This window comes from Pteropus medius, unplaced genomic scaffold, assembly GCF_902729225.1.
Source record: "Pteropus medius unplaced genomic scaffold, Ma_sr-lr_union100, whole genome shotgun sequence".
In the NCBI taxonomy this organism is placed as follows: Eukaryota; Metazoa; Chordata; class Mammalia; order Chiroptera; family Pteropodidae; genus Pteropus; species Pteropus medius.
In genome coordinates this window covers 132,962-153,176 of record NW_024350924.1, presented here as the reverse complement: position 1 = coordinate 153,176, position 20,215 = coordinate 132,962, and the positions used below count along the sequence as shown (strand labels likewise).

General features: G+C 34.0%; 1 pseudogene; it reads right to left on the bottom strand.

Moving 5' to 3' along the window:
* Positions 1–151: 151 nt before the first annotated feature.
* Positions 152–2,000, bottom strand: LOC120584932 (tigger transposable element-derived protein 1-like; annotated as a pseudogene).
* Between the last annotated feature and the right edge of the window lie 18,215 nt (positions 2,001–20,215).

Below are 20,215 nucleotides of genomic sequence, written 5' to 3'. Positions count from 1 at the left end.
AATATCACAATAAAGCATTTATTTTTTTGGTTCTTTGGTGCATATAAAAGTTGTGTTTACACTGTATTGTAGTCTATTAAGTGTACAATGGCATTATGTCTGAAAAACAATGTACAAACCTTAATTTAAAATATTTTATTGCTGAAAAATGCTAACCATCATCTGCACCTTCAGCGAGTCAGAATCTTTTTGCTGGTGGAGGGTCTTACCTTGATGTCGATGGCTGCTGACTGATAGGGGTGGTGGGTGCTGAAGGCTGGAATGGCTGTGGCAGTATCTTAAAACAGACAATGAAATCTGCCACAGCAACTGACTCTTCCTTTTATAAATGATTTCCTGTAGCATACGTTGTTGTTTGATAGCATTTTACCCACAGAACTTCTTTCAAATCAGAGTCAGTCCTCTCAAACTCTCTTATTGTTTTATCAGCTAAGTTTACATCACATTCTAAATCCTTTGTTGTCATTTCAACAATCTTCATAGCATCTTCAACAGGAGTAGATTCCATCTCAAGAAACCACTTTCTTTGCTCATCTTTAAGAAACAACTTCTTATCCATTAAAGTTTTAACATGATATGACAGCAATTCAGTCACATTTTTAGGCTCCATTTCTAGTTCTCTTGCCGTTCCCACCACATTTGTAGGTATTTCCTTTGCTAAACCCCTCAAAGCTGCCCACAAGGGCTGGAATCGATTTCGCCCCAACTCCTATCAATGTTAATATTTGACATCTCCTTTCAATCACAAATGCTCGTAATGATATATAGAATGGCAAATCCTTTCCAGAAGGTTTTCAATTTACTTTGCCTAGATCCATCAGAGGACTCACTACCTATATGGCAACTACAGCCTTACTAAATGTATTCCTTAAATAATAAAACTTGAAAATCATAATTACTCCTTGATTCATGGGCTACAGAATGGATGTTGTGTTAGCAGGCATGAAAATATTAATCTCATTGGACATCTCTATCAGAGCTTTTGGGTGCATTGTCAAAGAGAAGTATTTTGAAAGAAACCTTTTCTTCTGAGCATATCTCAACAGTAGGTTTAAACTCTTCAGTCAAACCTGTTGTGAAGAGATGTTCTGTCATACTGGCTTTGTTGTTCCATTTAAAGAGCACAGGCGGAGTGGATTTAACATAATTTTTAAGAATTTTCAGAATGATCAATAAGCACTGGCTTCAATTTAAGGTCACCAGCTGCATTAGGCTCTAATAAGAGAGTCAGCCTATCCTTTGAGATTCTGAATAGAGTCACTGACTTCTCCTCTCTAGCTATGAAAGTCCTAGATAGCATCTTCTTCCAATACAAGGCTGTTTCATTTACATTTAAAATCTGTTTTTTAAAGTAGCTTTCTTCATTAATTATCTCTGTGAGACCTTCTGGAGAACTTGCTGCAGCTTCTACATCAGCACTTGCTGCCTCACCTTGCACTTTTGTTATGGAGATGGCTTCTTTCCTTAAACCTCATGAATCACTCTGCTAGCTTCAAACTTTCTTTCTGCAGCTTCTTCACCTCTCAGCCTTTATAGAATAGAAGAGAGGTAGGGTCTTGCTCTGGACTAGGCTTTGGCTTAAGTGAATGTTGTGGCTGATTTGATCTTCTATCCAGACGACTAAAACTTTTTCCATATCAGCAATAAGATTGTTTCGCTTTCTTACATTCATGTGTTCACTGGAGTAGCACTTTTAATTTTCTTAAGAACTTTTCCTTTGAATTTACAATTTAACTAACTGTTTGGCACAAGAGACCTAGCTTTTGGCCTATCTCAGTTTTCAACATGACTTTTTCACTAAGCTCAATCATTTCTGGCTATTGATTTAAAGTGAGAGACATGCAACTCTTCCCTTCGCTCGAACACTTTGAGACCACTGTATGGTTGTTAACTGACCTAATTTCAATACTGTGTGTTTCAGGGAATAGGAAGGCCTGAGGTGACAGAGAGAGACTGAGGAACGACTTGTTGGTGAAACAGTCAGAACATACAAACGACATTTATGAATTAATTTTGCTGTCATATATGGACATGGTTTGTGACACCCCAAAACCATTATAATGTTAACATCAAATATTACTGATCACAGATCACCATAAAAAATATGATAAATATTTAAAAGTTTGAAATATTGCAAGAATTACCAAAATATGACACAGAGATAAAAAGTGAGCAAATACTACTGGAAAAATGGTGTTGACAAATTTGCTTGCTCTGGGTAGAGTTGCCACAAGACTTTAATTTATTTAAAAAAAATGCAGTATCTGTGAAACACAATAAACAAAGATGCAATAAAATGAGGTATGCCTTAAGATGTTACTCTTGATCTATGCATTTCCATAAAGTCAATATGACATAGTCCTAAGTCTTAGAGTAACAGATAACTTAGAATAATTTCCAAGTTTTAAGTTAACTTGGAAATTTTCTACTCATCTAACACTAATGCTTCCTAATAATTATAACTGACACAGAACATCAACATAATTAATTATGCTTAACTGGCATTATAATAAAAGGGATACGATCAGTCAATATTTTTATAAATGCCCTTAATTTAATGGGTTGGATATTTTTCAATTTCATTTGATTGACCAATTTTGGAATATTTTTCAATTAAATGAACATCACAAAATAAGTTTTTAAAATTTGGATAACTTTTAAAATCCAAAACATCTGTATACTAAGATTTAAGCACAGTAAAAAAAATAAATAAATAAAAATAGAATAGATCATTATCTGCCAAAAATTCCCTTTTATCTGACCTCTGATATTTATAATCCATCAACAAATATTAATATCAATTTATCCCTTTCTATGTTTAGTGGTCACAGATTTATAGAACTGTCAAATAAATATCAAGTCTCTTTTCCATCTATCATACATGATAGGTGCTATTTTATCTCTCAGTACATTAAATTAATTTATTATAGGGGAAAATGTGATTAAAATTAAAATTGATAATTCCTAACATTATGCATTACATTGTCATCTTGAAATTGTATGGAGCTTATTTTATTTTGTATTACTCAGTAGGTGGGTCTCGCTCAATAAATACGATTAAAATATAATTTTATTCATGTAAATTACCTCTTACGTACAAGACCTTACAAATGGTGACAGTCCATTTTACTAGCATTTTCCCTTTTACAACAGTATATTTGAGGTAAAAAATAAAGCTACCATTTTGCTTAATTTGCCTTATATTGGCAATAAAATGAAACAAATGCTTGAAAATACACAAATCAAAAAATATTTCCATAGAATTATACATAATTATTAAACAACTAAATTATAAATTTTGACAAATAGTATGCGTTCAATATTATTCTACAAGTAGTTAACAATAAGATTGTTTTATATTTAGCAGGTAATGATCCACCCTTTTAATAGTTTTATGTTTTGTTTTAAATAAACCTATTTGTTGACTTTTTTAATATTAAGGGATAAGAAAACCAAATTATCTGCATATTACTTTATCTACATTTTTCTTCTTTGCCTCAATGATATTCTGCCTCATCTATATTTTTCAAGTTATTTCCAAGTGATAAACAATTTTTTGTCACTGTGAATTTTTTTCAAATGGTTTAATACATGTAAGAAAGCAACTATGTGCTTTCAAAATTTCACTAGACTCATTATTTCATTTAATATTTCTGCTCGAACATATATATTTTCAAAGTAGGATACCATAAATGATATACTTTTTTATGAACATAGCATATTATTATAAAATCTTCCTTTGATTGTCTAATTATATTTCTAATTATGCTATAGTAGTAGTCAATATACACGTAAGCGTATAAAATTTAGACATTACCAGGCGGAAGGATATGCTGCTTTAAAAATGAACTGTCTTATTGTAGTCAGATGGTGGTGTAAATAAACGTTGTGCTGGCCTCCTCTCATGACCACATCAAAATTACAACCAAACAATAGAACAACCATCATTGAGAATCCCCTGAAGTCTAGATGAACAGAAGTCCAACAGCTAAGGACATACAGAAGAAGCCACCTCGAGACTGCTAGGAGGGGCAGTGACACAGAACGAGCTGGTGTCACATCCACATGTGTCAGTTGAAAACTGGAGATATCTCAGCTGCAGTGGTCCCCCAGAAGGGTCCCAGCCCCACATGGGCTCCCCAGTCCAGGGTTCCAGTTTTGGGAATAGAAATCCTAACAACTCTGTCTGTGAAAACCTGCAGAGATTGTGGCTAAGTGAGACAGAGGGCAACTGAAGTCCAAAGTGTTCCTCTTAAAGGGCCTACACACAAACTTACTCACTGATGGACTCACTCACTCTGAGCTCCAGCACTAGGGCAGCAGCTCAGAAAGTGTCAGGGACATATGGGGCAGAAATGAATTTTCTGGTGAGGGCTGAATTCACAGTGAGGGCTGGAGGAGCTTTTTCCCAGACACAAGTACTGGCAGAATCCATTGTTCCTTTGTTAAACCCTCCTTCATCCTGGCCTGCAGAAACAGGGGGCCACCACACCTGAATCTCCATCAACCTAGCTAATACTGGTCACCCCACCCTGGATCTTCCCTGAGACCCCGCCCCACCCAACTTGCAGGGCCACTCAAACTTCTTCCAGTATCTTTTCCACACAAACAGCCTGTCTTGGCTCATGGTGCAGACTTTCCTAAAATTGCTTAAAGGTTCATAAAACCCCAAAAAGCATTATCTGGTCTCTGCATAACCGTGTCTCTTGCTAAGGAGCCCACATCCAGCCCTAGCAGCAGCCGCCCTTGCTTCATGGCTTAGCCTCTCGAGGCACCTCCAAGTCCAGCAAAAGTGGCAGCCATCTACAGATTGCTTGGCAGCTCATGCCAGGTGGCCTCAGGCAGAAGCACAGGCTACGGCATGTGGTCATGCCTCTCCCAAGAGGCCCCCGGGTGGCACGCTCGGTGGCCAGCTTCAGAACGAATCAAGTACCACCCTGGGCTACATCCAAAAACAAAACGCACAAAGGTCAGACGGGCAGGCACTAGAGCCCTGCTGGAGCAAATCCTGTTCCATAGGGTCAGCCCTTCACCTGCCAGTCCTCAGAATCAATCAGCCCAAGTGTCAATTCCTTCCATTGACATGCAAACAGCAACCAAGGCTCAATAACAACAGGAGGGTACACATAATCCCTACAAGGGACAAACCTTGAGCACCCAGCTCAGGTGACCAGGGAAACTGAGCCACTGTGCTCCACAGGACACCTATTACATAAGGTCACTCTACGAAGACTGGGAGACATAGCTGTTCTACCTAATACATAGAAAAAAAACACAGAGGAGCCAAAATGGGGAGACAAAGAAACATGTCCCAAATAAATGAACAGAACAAAGCAACTGAAAAAAAAACTAAACTAAATGGAAACAAGCAATCTACCAGATGTAGACTTCAACACACCGGTTATAAGGATGCCTAATGAACTTAGAGGAAGAACTCAGTGAGAACTTTAACAGAGAGATAAAAAACATAAAAATTAATCAGTCAGAAATGAAAAATACAAAGCCTGAAATGGAGAAAACATTAGAGGGAATCAAGAGTAAGTAGATGAAGCAGAGGACTGAACCAGCGATTTGGAAGACAAGATAGCAGAAAACACCTAATCATAACAGCAACAAGAAAAAAGAATCCAAAAAAAGGATAGTTTAAGGGGCCTCTGGATCAACATCGAGCATACTAACATTCACATCATAGGGGTACCTATGAAAGAGGAGAGAAAGCAAAGAATTGAAAACCTATTTGAAGAAATAATGATGGAAACTTCCCTAATTGGCAAAGGAAACAAACATACAAGCCCAGGAAGCAGAGAGAGTCCCAAAGAAAATGAACCCAAATATGCCCACACGAAGACACATCATAATTAAAATGCCAAAGGTTAAAGACAAAGAGATAATCTTAAAAGCAGCAAGAGAAAAGCAGTTACCTACAAGGGCGCTCCCACAGATTATCAACTGATTTCTCAACAGAAACTTTGCAGGCCAGAAGGGATTGGCATGAAATATTCAAAGTGATGAAAAGTAAGGACCTATAACCAAAATTACTCTACCCAGAAAAGCTATCATTTAGAATTGAAGGACAGATTGAGCTTTCCAACAACAACAAAAGCTAAAGGAGTTCATTAGGACCAAACCTGAATTCAAGAAATGTTAGAGGGACTTCTTTAAGAAGAAGAAAAAGGAAAATATCAAAAATATGAATAATAAGATGGCAACACTACATAGCTATCAATAATTACTTTAAATGTAAATGGAGTAAATGCTCTAATCAAACAATAGGGCGGCTTAATGTAAAACAAAATATGCTGCCTACAAGAGACACTCTTCAGATCGAGAGACACGCACAGACTGAGAGTAAAGGAACAGAAAAAGTTATTTAATAAAAATAAAAACAAACAAACAAAAGGTAGGGTAGCAACACATACCAGACAAAATAAACTTTAGAACAAAGGCTATAATAAAAGACAAGAAAGGACCCAATAATTCCATTTCTATGTATTTATCTAAAGAAACCCAAAACATTAATTCAAAAGGACATGTGAATCCATATGTTCAATACAGTATTATGTATAGTAGCCAAGATATGGAGGCAACCTGGGTGTCTATCAATGGATGAATGGATAAAAATGGTGTACACATTGGAATATTACTCAGTCATAAAAACGAATGAAATCTTGCCATCTGCAACAACATGGATGGACCTAGAGGGTATTGTGCTGAGTGGAGTAAGTAACACAGAGAAAGACAAATGCCTATGATTTCACTTTTATGTGGGATATAACAAATAAAATAAACAAAAAACAACACCAGAAGCAAACTCATAGATAGAATGTTTTGATGGTTACCAAATGTCAGGGACATTGCGGGGAACTGAAAAAGGAGAAAGGATTAACAAATACAAATTAGTAGTTACAAAATAGTCATGGGAATGTAAAGTATAGTATAAGGAATATAGTCAATAATATTGTAATAACTATGTACAGTGTCAGATGGGTGCTAGATTTATCAGGGTGATCCCATTTTAAGTTTCATTAATGTCTAATCACTATGTTGTACACCTAATATAGTATTGTATGCCAATTGCAATTCAAATTAAAAAATGAACTCTCAAATACAACTGGCATCTTTCTTTTAGCTTCATATAAACATTGTTGGTGGTTATGTAAAATTATGCCTAGATTTCAATGAGATATGAATGAAAAAAAAATGTTTTCACACAGACTAGTCTTAATTTTATATATTTAAGCACAGTTTGCTATTTCACAATACCAGAACCAGAATAAACATTTTAAAACTTTATGCAACTAATTTATAGTGTAGGGCAGGCACAAACTTGATCTTATGGCAGCAAAATTTTATGTTTCCATTTCAGCAATACTGCCTAACACAATAATATCAGCCCAGCAAATCTTAAATATAAGTTAAGCTCACATGATCCATTGCCTTATAAAGCTAGAGCACCCTGTGGAGTCATGCTGAATATGCCAAGTGATTTTTCAAAATTTAATCATCCTAAATGTCAGATAAAGGTGCTTTTGCTGTCATTCTTTAAAACTGGGGCAAAAATCCCAAGTGTGCCAGCAAGTTATAAAGAAAGCCTCTTCTTTATACTAGTATTAAATAAACAACATTTTTTCCAATCACTATTCGTTTTGCAAGTTACAGTAAATAAAAACATATTATAATGCTACAAGGCAAATTCAAGACAAATAGTTATTTTTTAACGGTAAAAACATAGGCATCTTCCTAGCAAGACACAAATTTCTTATAACCATCAGGTCAATTTGAATTTCAGTCTGGTCATTCCCGGCTATACTGGCAGAAGTCTGGCAGCTTTAGAAATAACTTATTATGAACATAAACTCTAATGTCCTCCACAAAAATATTAGCAAGTGGAATCAAGCAATAACCAACAAGGATAATACATCACAACAAAATGGAATTCATTCCAATAATTCAAGGCAGTTTCAACGTCTATATAGCAACATGATTCACCATATTAACAGACCTAACAAGAAAATAGCTCAAGATCCTATCTATAGATGCAGAGAAAGCATTTGAAAAAACAAAAAACAAAAACCCATAAATTTCTAATAAATTCTCAGTAAATTTTTAATATAAAATAATTCCTCCACTTGACCAGAGTATCTATAATAATTTACTGTTAACATCATAGTTAATAGTGAAGGCCTTTAAATTTTATCCCTAAGTTCAGGAACAAATAGAGAACACTCTACTTATATTCAACATGGTGCTAGATATACTAGCCAATGGAATGACCAAGTGAAATGAATTAAAAGCATACAGGATATAAAAGTAGAAATAAAACGTTTTCTATTCACAGATGAAATTACTTTCTATGTGGAAAATCTGAAAACTGCAGAAATTTTTCTAGAAAAAATGAGTTCATCAAATTTTAGGATATAAAGTCAACATAAAAATATCAATTTTATCCCCACCTACTTGCAATGAACAACAGAGATTTTTAAAAAGTAAATAAAATTGACCATACCACTAAATAAAATTGAATTATTAGGTAAAATCCTAACAAAATATGTTTAGAACCTATATGTTAAAAAACTATAAAACACGAATGAAAGTAATTAAACAACAAATAAATTAGGAGATATACCGTGTTCTTAGACTGGAAGACTCAATATTGTTAAGAAACAAATTATCCCCAATTTGATCTGTAGATTCAGTGTAATCCTAATTAAAACTGAAGCAGGATTTTTGTAGGTATCTGCAAACTAACATTTTATGAGGAAAGACAAAATTGATTTTGAAACCGCAGAACAAATTTGGATGACTCATATATCTCAATTTAAGAATATCCATGAAAGCTACAGTAATCAAGACAGTGTGGCATCGGTGAAAGGACAGATCTGTAGGTTAATATAACAGAATAGGTAGACTAGAAGCAGTCTCCTCAAAAATTAGTCAACTGATATTTTTAACCAAATTATAAACAATCCATTGGAGGGAAGCATCTCTCTCTCTCTTTCCCTATCTCTCTCTCCTACTATCTCTTTTCTCTCTGTATATACGTACTTCATCTATAACCCGCAAATTTCATCCATACTTGAATCTGCGTTCGGCGTCCAGGAGGCACAGGAGACTGCGGTACACCATCTGCTGATTCACCTTGCAGTCCACCAGCTCTAGCTTCCGTATTTGACTATTGTTGGGTGCTCCAGGAACAGGCCCCAGACAATGACTGGCAGGTTCTCGGGGAGCCCCATGGGCAGCAGCATTCAGAACAGAGGAGCCCAGAGTTCCCAGTCTCCAATCCACTTCAGGCCTTGATGGTAGCTAAGCACCTGCGTGTGGGCTCCACGTAGAGGCTGGAGGATGGCCTGAGGCTCTGCTGCTGACACTCAGCTTGGGAAAAACGCCTGAGTGACACCCATGAGATGGCCCAGGATGAGGCCGTGGTCAGCCACACTGTCCTCCACCAGGGGCATGGCGACTAGAGTCTCAGTCCGAACACACGGTGGACAAAGAAACACTTGGCACAAAGCGCATCTTGGGTGCCAGGCGCTAGAAGGCGCAGGCGCCACCGACACGAGCACGTGCGCAGCAAGATTTCCCCAGCCTTCTCCTGCCGCAGGTGGATCCTATCTGCACACCTGTGAACCGTAGCAGCCCCTGCAACCCCGTACTCTTGACCCATTGGAAGAAAAAAAAAAAGAAAAGAAAAGAAGTTATTATGGCTATTACCATTATTTTTCAAATAGTTTCTTCTAGTTGAACTAAAGTTTATTTATGTTTAACTGTCAAGTTGATTGGATAAATAATATTAGACAAGCAGATACGCATTTGCGAATCCTGTACTGAAAACACTAAATCATTTGGTAAACCATTTGCAGATCATTTAAATCGTTGTTTCTCAGTTTCTTTTTTTTTTTTGACTTTCGAAACTACTAATTTGTAATTCATCCCTTCACCTTTTTCAGTTTCTCAGTATTTTATACATATCAGCTAGATTTTGCATGTAGAATACTAAATGCAAATTTTACTATCAGAATTTTTCGTATAATAGAATTTGCATTTTTAAAACTATTGCTGGAGAATTTATAAGTGTAGATAAAAGAAAATCCAAACCAGCATATCTAAAAATATACACATATAATTGGTCTATTCAAAAGCATTACTTAATTCAATAATCATATATAAAATCACCAAAATGATTGCAAAATTTATGTTCCAGTAATTATGCTTATATATCTGCTATTTATTACATTTGCTAATGACACAGAATATTAAAATTTGCAAACATAAATAACGGTATTTTTCAGAGGTAACATATTGTGTAATCAACTTTATTGAAGTATAATTTACATACAATGAAAAACACCCATTTTAAGTGTATAGTTTCATGAATTTTGACAAATGTATACATCATTTAATAACTACTATGATTGAAATATAATTCCTTGGATCAGGGACAATATATTTTTACCTTTATTCTAATTATTGAAATTAGTTCCTATTATATATTTGACAACATAAGGAGGAGATTTCTCCACCTGTCCACCTAGATTTCATTTTCATTGGTATTCTAAACACTAATGGATTTGTAATAAAGTGACTGATTCTATTTCTTTTACACTACTTGTTTTCTAGATAGCTCTATACAGTTCCCTTGAATCCTTCAATTTTCCTGTTATGTGAAGATAACATTACTACACCTGTCCTTACAGAGTTTTCATGGTAATCAAATGAGATAATTCAGTAAAAATATTTAAAAAATCAGACGGAAAATTTTATTTCATTTTAAAAGTTTACTAGAAAATATTAGAAAACAAAGAAAAATAGAACACTAAAAGTGGTCACAAATACAATCTACCAGCGAAGGGAATACAGCGAGAGGTCATTAAGTCTGCCCCCCATTATGCACAGGTGTTAGAGGATACAGAACATTTTCACTCACCCACAGTGTTTTAATGTTATTTTCCAAAGTGCTGACATTTTAGGGAGCTGGTACTGCTCAAAACGATATGGCATGGATCCAACACTCACTTTTTAATTGCTAAATAGATTTTTGCAACTGGCAGTCCAAATATTTTGATGCTACTAAAGAGTAGGGTGATTATTACATTGGGCAGTAACATGCCTTTCCTACTCAGTTGTAACTTGGCAAAATAGTTTTAATGTTTGCACCCGGCTTTGAAAGGCTAGGGAAATATTCATTGTGACAGAACTGTGAAAGCGCAGGAAAAAGTTAAGGCATGAAAATATATTTCTTTCCAATATGTAAAAGGTATTATCCATTAGGTATTGCATTTTTCATATTTCAGTTCAAGACGATCTAAATCCCAGTTAAATATTAACTTATTCTGAAAGAAGTCGAGCTTTTTTTTTCTAACTCCTTTTAAGCCCAAATTTTATCAGAGTTTGGACTCCTGACGTCATTCTGTAGTATTTAAATCTAAATTTAGTGCTGCTTTTATATCAAGAGACCATTGCAACCTGCTAATAAAAACTTATTTTATCTGCCATGTGTTGAACATTTACTATAGGGTATACACTTTGCTAAGCATATCCATAAAATAAGCTTATTGAGGTAATTTTCATACAATAAAATTCACTTACTAATGTTTATACTTTCATGACTTGACAAATGAATATAGTCATGTAACACTATCTCAATCAAGCCACAGAATGTTTTCTTCACCCTCAAAAAGGCTCCCTCATGACCCCTTTGCAGTCAAGGCCCTTGCTCCAAACCCAACCTCTAGCAACAACAAATTCGCTTTGTGCCACTATAATTTTGCCTCTTCTAGATTTTTATGTAAATGACACAAAACAATATGCAGTCATTTGTGTCTATCTTTATTCACATTGCATAATGCTTTTAATATTCCTCTATTTTGTGGTTTGTTTTTGCAACAGCAGTTCACTCATTTTCATCGTAGAGTAGTATTTCATTGTAAGGATATAACAAACTGTGTTTATCCTTTGACCATTTTATGGCCATGTGAATTGTTTCCAGCTTTGAGTCATTATTACAAAATAGCTGCTATGGACGGTGGCATACAAATCATTGCATGAATCTATATTTTCTATCCTCTTGGGTAAATATGTAGGAGTATCAGATTGTTAAGTGATATAGGAAATACATGCTTAATTAACAACAAATCAACATACTGTTTTCCACAGTGTCTATACCCATACCCAACGTATGGAAGTCTCAGTGGATTGGCATCCTTATTAATATGGGTTTTCTTGGTGTTTTTAATTTTAGTTCTTTTAGTATTCGTTTTAGCTATTCAGTGAGAGGTGGTCTCTTATTGGCTTTAGTTTGCATTTTTCTAAAAACTAATGATGGGGAGCCACTTTAAGTGGGTTTCATTGGCCATTAAATTGTATTTTTTAACTAAAGTGTCTATTAAATCTTTTACACATACTATAGATTTATTATTAATGACTTGTAAAATTTATATAATCTAGATCTAACTCCATATAAATATATATTATATAAATATAAATAAATAACAATTATTCTCCTAGTCTCTATTTTCATTTTCACTTTTTTAAACAATATTTACAAGCATTTTTGATGTTCAATATATACTTATTTTCTTTATATGGTTCATATTCTTTGCATCTTAAGAATTATTTCCCTAACCAAAGTCATATCGATTTTTTTTATGCTCTTCTAGAATTTTTATGGTTTTAGCTTTTTATATTTAAGTCTATAAATAATTTCAAGATTTTTTGTTTGTTTTGTATATGGTGCAACGTAAGTGTCTTAGCTCAAGCTGCTGTAACAAAATACCACAGACTGGCTTAAACAACAGGTATTACTTTTTCATAGTTCTAGAGGCTGGGAAAAGCCCAAGATCAAAATGCCAGGCCGGCATATTCGGTTCTTGGTGAGGGCCTCCTTCCAGATAGCCGCCTACTCTCTCTATCCTTACATGATGGGAAGAAAGAACTCTGGTCTTTTCTTATATAGACACTTACTTCATCACAGTGTCTCCACCTCCCCGACCATCTGAAATTAATTACCTCTCAAAGACCCCATCTCCTAATACTTTCACATTGGCAATTGACAAATGTTCCAGGATTATCCCATCCCCATTCAATTACCTTGGACATTCGTCAAAAATTAATTGATTGGTCTACTTCTGGAATCTGTTCTATTCCTCTGTTTAATACACACACACATATATGTAATATATTACATGTAATATATTTCCCACATGTAATATTACAGGAATAAAATAGCTTTATTGAGGTTTATTTTTCATACAATAAAATTCAGTCACTAAAGTTTATACTTTGATGGGTTTTAATGACACAGTCTTTTGATTACTATAACTTTAGAGTAAGTCTTTAAAACAGAATTCTCCTCCACCTTTGATCTGATGAAAATCGTTTGGTCATTTTGGTCATTCCATGTACTTTGCTCTTCTATATAAATTTTATGATCACTTATCAATTTGTATCGAAACAAGACAATTCTGGATTGGGATTTGGATTTCTTTGAAATTGTAGATAAATTTTAGGAAAAATGAGATCTTAAAAATGTTTTAACTTTCAATACAAAATCACTGTAGGAATTTCCATTTATTTGGTTCTTACTAAGTTTCCACCAATGATGTTTAGTTCTTAGTATATAGGCTTTATACATATTTATATTTTTAAAATTTAACTTTAAAAGCATTTCATATTCGGTGCTATGCCTATGGTATTTAACTGTTCTAAATTTTACTGGTAACATTTAGAAATATTTTTTTCTGTTTCCCCTCTTTTCTGGGACTCTAACTACATATTTGTTACATTTCTAGGTATTATCCCATAGGTCTCTAAGTATTTATACTTTTTTTGGTCTTTAGATCTTAAATTTGTTTCATAGTTTCTATTGATGTTCACTGATTTGTCTAGTCACAAGGCCTGTTACAGGACTCTGTGGGAAAATTGGACGCTCCCTGGGAAAATTGTAGATATGGGAAAATCGAGATAGGTCCCTCAGTGGATGGAACACTAAATAGAAGTGAGAAAGTAAATCTTTTAGTAAAGCCAACTGTTTTCATTAAATTATGTTTCAAGGTATAGAAAAGATATAAGCTCCAAATTAAAGGAAAATAGAGAATCAAGTTTCCTTTACAAGAAAAATTGGAGCCTTTTTTATAGCAATATGAATTACTCAGTATAGAAGAAGAAGATGAAAATGATAAAGACATCTAGTTACTGAAACAAAGTCTCAGAGTAGGGAAGTCAGTGTATTATAAATACTCATTTCTTCATTGAAGGATTATCTCTTGAAGGTTGTTGATGAAGGTTGTTAATCAATTAAAATTACAGTCTAGAGGTTTTAGACTAGAAAATTCATGGTTAGCTGGAATATACGTATGCACTAGGCAATTAACTCATTCAGCTCAAGATGATATGTAAGCCTAGAGATAAGAGAACTTCTGCAGTGGCAGCTCTTGTAGATAGCTCAATCGACTGCCACAATTTAGAAAAATCAGTATTTCACCAGAGGAGTAAGAGTTAATGGGCAGAAGATAAGAATCTTGAGGTAGCTGAACACTACAGAGACTGGAGTTATTATGGTAACCAGCATGAAGCTCTGGGCATCTTCTTGTTTTTTGGAGGTAAAATAAATAGGTTTGATGTATCACACATGGATATTTCTAACATTCTCTCAACTACTTTTTCAATTCTCCCCTACAGGTACCATTTCTCAGACGTTATGAAAAACACTTGTAACTCCTTCTGAAGCAGGGTAATAAATGTGAGAGAACTGCAAAATTACCTGTCAAAAAATTTCAAGAACAGGCCTCTAGAGGGCAACTATAGAAACCACAGCACCGTCTTATATTAACCACAGCTCATAATTTAAAGTCTTCAAATACATTTCGAAGGCAATCCCAGAAACTGTGTGGTATATATAACACAAACAATTATCTATTCTCTATGGGAATCTTGACTTCCATTTGATGAACAGTCCTAAAATTGGCTTTTTATTCTTATAATTATATAGAAAACACTCCACTCACTTTGTATGTCAAAGTCTTCACTTAATCTAATCAAGATGAGGCAAAAAAGCTTTTATTAGAAAGAAAAGAGAGTGAAATACAGAATATCTGCCGTAAAATCCATTTAATCTGTGTCTCCCTCTCTCTCTTCCTCCCTCCCTCATGCGCGCGCGCGCGCGCGCACACACACACACACACACACACACACACACGCACGCGCGCGCGCGCGCGCGCATGTACTCACTCCAAAATATGAAATACACATTATTAAAACAAAGGTTTCGTTGAGAGAACACAATCTTGTTGAGAACCACAAGAGTATCTCATTCTTCTTTACATCACCAGGACATAGCAGTTTTTGGCATTTAATTTATCTGGTTCTCAGTAACTGTTTGTTATTTTGAATAAAATAATTACTATTCCAAAATTCTAGTCCAAACCTAAAATATTTAAGGCCATGGGAAAAAAAATATCTTTCAAAACATCTTTTTGGCAGTGATCATGTGAAAAATTAAAATATCTCAATTTCACAATGTCCCTTCATGTTGATGTTTAAGTAAATTAACTCATACGAAGAACTTAGTATAGAACTTGGCGTGTAGAAAATACTAGGGAAATTAATTTTCTCCTTTCCTTCTTTATTTTGGATTATATAACTATGAATGCACATGGAAATCCTAAAATATTAGGATCTGTCTGTACCCAAATACAAACCCTTCCACCCCAAAATAAAAATTCCAATGAGTAGTCAGTAAAACTCATAATTTCTACTGCTGGCCCATTTTCTGTTTTGAGTGTGAGTATAGGGCATGAAGGAATGTTAGAATTTAAATTCCAAATTGAAAATTAATGTAGTTTTATTTATACATGGTCATACATGTGTTACTAAGTTAGTGTTCTAAGAATGCTAGCACAACAAACAATAATTTAATGTTCTTTTTTTTTTAAATTCCAGTGGATCTGAATTATAAAATAAATATTGTAATTTCCAGTCAATTCATTCAATAAACACTACTTTAACTCTCTTCTGGCCTCAGCATTGGGCTTAGTGTAATGCACACTTAGTGTTTTGGATGAAATGTATCGACATAGTATAAATGCTAAAAGTAAATCCTGCATGTTTTCTCACTAGAGTGAGAAATTTTTCTACAGATTTTTTGAAATGCAAACTTAGCATTTTGATCTATTTTTTGACAATAAGTTTGCCTCTCCTTTTCCTTTGCACTTAGTATTTTTGAAAATAATTATATAAGTTGTAAACCTTCTCTTAATTATTTCTCAACATCTTATATCATATTTTCATTTTTGGTTTAATCTTCTGAGATTTTTTTAGGTGACTAATCTTTAAGACACAAAGAAAGCATGCACCAGAAATATATACCTTAACACAACTATTTTGTACTCTTCTGTCCAAGCAGATGCAACTGTGTATGTCTATCAGTCCTTCCACTTACATGGCAGCTCTCCACAGGTGGCATCAACATAGAGAAATTAGTTATTATTCTCCAAGACCCTCAGCTACAGAACTCTTGGCATGCTCTCTTTGTTGTCAATCCATTACTATAAGTTTTCTGAGGACAGAGACCTTTTCTGTTTGACTATTTTATTCCAAGAATTTAGATTGTTCCAGGCACATGGTAGGTAGTCATTAAACATGTATAAAAATGCCTGGCAAGACTAATATGACAAATGAAACTGTAACTCAGTAAGGAAGATATTCCCAGCTGAATGGATGAGATTATCTTTTTAAAGCATAAAATATTTTATATTTGTCTCTTGACTAAAATTCTCATATGGGCTTCTCCACTTTTCAGGAATAAAAATCTACATTTGAATTTTATTGTCATACAAGCAAGTATCTTATTGTAATAGGGCCTTTTTTAGACTTTAGTCTCATTTTGTAATCCCTCATTATGGCTTTACGCTTTAGTCATTCTGGAAATACCCTCACATCTTTTCACACAGTATTGCCCTCTGCTTGTAAAAGACTCCCTGCTGAAGTATACGTTCCTCTGGGACCTCCTCCTTTATAATTCTCCTACATTACATCCAGAATATGTCGCCTTTCTTTGCTCCCTTGGCGGCATAATCTTACCTTATTATAGGCTTTATCAAGTTGAATTTAATTTGTATTTTTCTAGATGTCTCCACTATTATATGAGGCATGGAAAGAACTGCATGTGTATTATATTTTTACCCTTTGTTCATTTCTGTGTTCCTGCTCCTAGAATATATATTGATATTAGAATAAATTTACCACGTTTCTACTAAAGTATTTAAGCATTTGACAATTTTGGCTTTGCCTTAAAATACACTATTTTAAAATAATTTTGCATTAAAATGAATTTGATATTTTTCACTTGCTCCAACAATCATTTTTATATCTAAATAAAAATGTCTCATCCTGGGCTTGTGTACATTTAAGCTGAAATACAAGTAAGATTTTTAATTCTTCCCTATACATATGACAATTAACTGAAACTTGCAATCACTTTTGAAAAAAGAAAAAAATAATAAACTGGGTAAATAAAAAATATATTCTTGTACCATCAACAATTTAAAAGAACTTTCTCTTTTACTTTCCTTTCTTTAAAAGGTTACACTATATTAACATTTAAATCATCAGTCACAGTCAGGATTAAAATCTGCATCAATTATTTCTTAAGAAAAATGTTTATGTTACACATATTCAACAGATATCTATATATAAAAATCTTCCTGTAAAGTATGGAACCATGCTTTGAGACTTTCTTTAGCCTTATCTACTATAAATTCAAGCACACCTAGCCGGTTTCAAGGTTTAAATTGGCCATTCCATTTAAAAGGCCATATCTAAAGTTTTCATTCTCCCCATAGCAGCAGCAGTTTGGTTTCTGCTCCCTGCCTATCCTACTGCATCTGTCAATAGAATATATCACAGTGGATCACAAAGCATAATCTTCTCAATTATTATCTCTATCTCTGAGGCTAAGGACAAGGTGTTTCATATTCCATTTACCCTCTTGTTGAACATCTGTTTCAGGTGGTTTATATTCATGCTTCAAGTATTGTTAATTCTTTCTCATATTTCTTTTTGACACTGAGGCTGTGGACATTAATCCTGCCATGACAATGTTTTGTTTTATTTTTAAAATGTATTTACCTCTTTCAGGTGTTTGGCTTTTATTTCATGTGGTCGTCTTCTTCTTCTTCTTCTTCTTCTTCTTCTTCTTCTTCTTCTTCTTCTTCTTCTTCTTCTTCTTCTTCTTCTTCTTTTTATCTTCTACTGGAAAATTGTTTCTATTCAGTCCGATTAAGAGAAAAATTTCCTCATGAAATTTACATTTAAATATTTAAAACTGTATACCAGACAAGACCCTCTTACATTTTTAGTTCTAGATAGTATTTGTTCTCAAGCTTTATACAAACAAAGGTACATATACACATATATTTGCATGTGTTTATTTCTCTTGGTAAAATATTTAAGAAGGGCATTTCTTGGGTCATGTATTAGGTTTATACTCAAATTTGTAAGAAATTAAGATATTTTATAGGAAATTTTTCTCCAAAATGGTCATGCAATTTTCATTCTCACCATTAATATCTGAGTTGTAGTCACTTCAGATTTGCATCATCTTTTAGCATTATTAGTATTTTTTAATGTTGTCGATTCTAATGGGTCATGACACATCTTTTCATGTGTTACAATTTACCAACAGGTGAATAAATAAACCACATTATCAGAATTAAAAAGAAACAAACCTTTGACATATACAGCAAGATAGCTAAATCACAAACAGTATGTTAAATAAAACAGACACAAAAGACTGAGTGTGATCTAACTCCATGTATATGAACTTCTAGAAAACGTAAACTAGATCAATGGTTTTCTGAGTTTAAGAGTGGAGGGGGTATTGTCTGCAAAGAAATTCAAAGAAAAATTTGGGTGATAGAAGTATTTTATATATTGATTGTTGTGGTACTGTCATAGGCATCAAAACTCAACAGCTCATATAATCTAAATAGGTAATGTTTTTGTACCTAAATAATGGCTCAAAGATTATTTAAAATATTTTGAAAAGTGAAACATGCAATTATAAATAGTTGAAAGAAGATAGTGAACTAGAGATGGACTTTTAAAAAAATACCCCAAAACAGCACAAAAATACAGGAAAAAAGATATCAAAGAGAGGTAAAGATATGTGGAGGTTAGCATAAGATGGACTAATATATATCTATTCAAATTTCTGGAGAAAATAGTAATAATGGAGGAGAAATACTATTTGATGAGATAATAATGATATTTTTTAAAAAGAAGGTAATCATTTCTTAGACTTAGATAACAAAACATATTAAGAATAGGATAAATAAAGATAATTCATGTTACATGGATAGTATTAGACATGCTAATAAATATATAGAATTCAAAATATAATAAAACTCTTAAATGAAGCAAAAGACAGAAAGTCAAGGACAATCATACTGTTAGTAGATTCTTCAACTATTAATTTTTGAAAAGAAACAATAGAAACAAGTAGTTAAATTTGAGATTACACTGACTGAATAAATAAGGGTGATATCTAATTTATTTTACCAAAAATGTATAGAATTAATTTTTCAGGTAAACATAACAGGCAAATGGGTGAGAGTGGTCTTATGGGCTGATTTGTGCCCCCCTGAAAATGCATACATTATGTTGAAGTCTTAACCCCAATACCTACTAATGGAACCATAATTAGAGACAGAGTCTTAATAGAGGTGGTGAAGAAACTAAAAACTGTGTACAAATTCTCTCTGTCCACAACTTACAGAACTTCTATAATGTAAGTCTAGTCCACCCTTGGCTTTTAGAAATTCAGTAGAGGAATGAGGTCTGGTCAACCAGGGGAAGACCAATGCCCCAGCTGGAAGAGAGTCGAGCAGAAACGGCAAATACATACTAGTCTTTTTGTTCTATTCAGGCCTTCAACAATTGGATGAGCTCCCACCACCCATTTTCACCCCTCCACCCCCGTGCTAACATTGGGTAGGGCAATCAGCTTTACTCAATTTACAATCAAAATGTTAATTCTATTCAGGAATACCTGCACCGACATACCCAGAATAATGTTTAACTAAATATCTGGGCACCTGGCAGCCTAGTCAAGTTGACACATACAATTAACTATTATAGTTACCGAGGAATGGTAACATATAATGATAACATTCAAAATATATTGAATGTTATCAAAGAATCTCTTAGTATTCTTTTC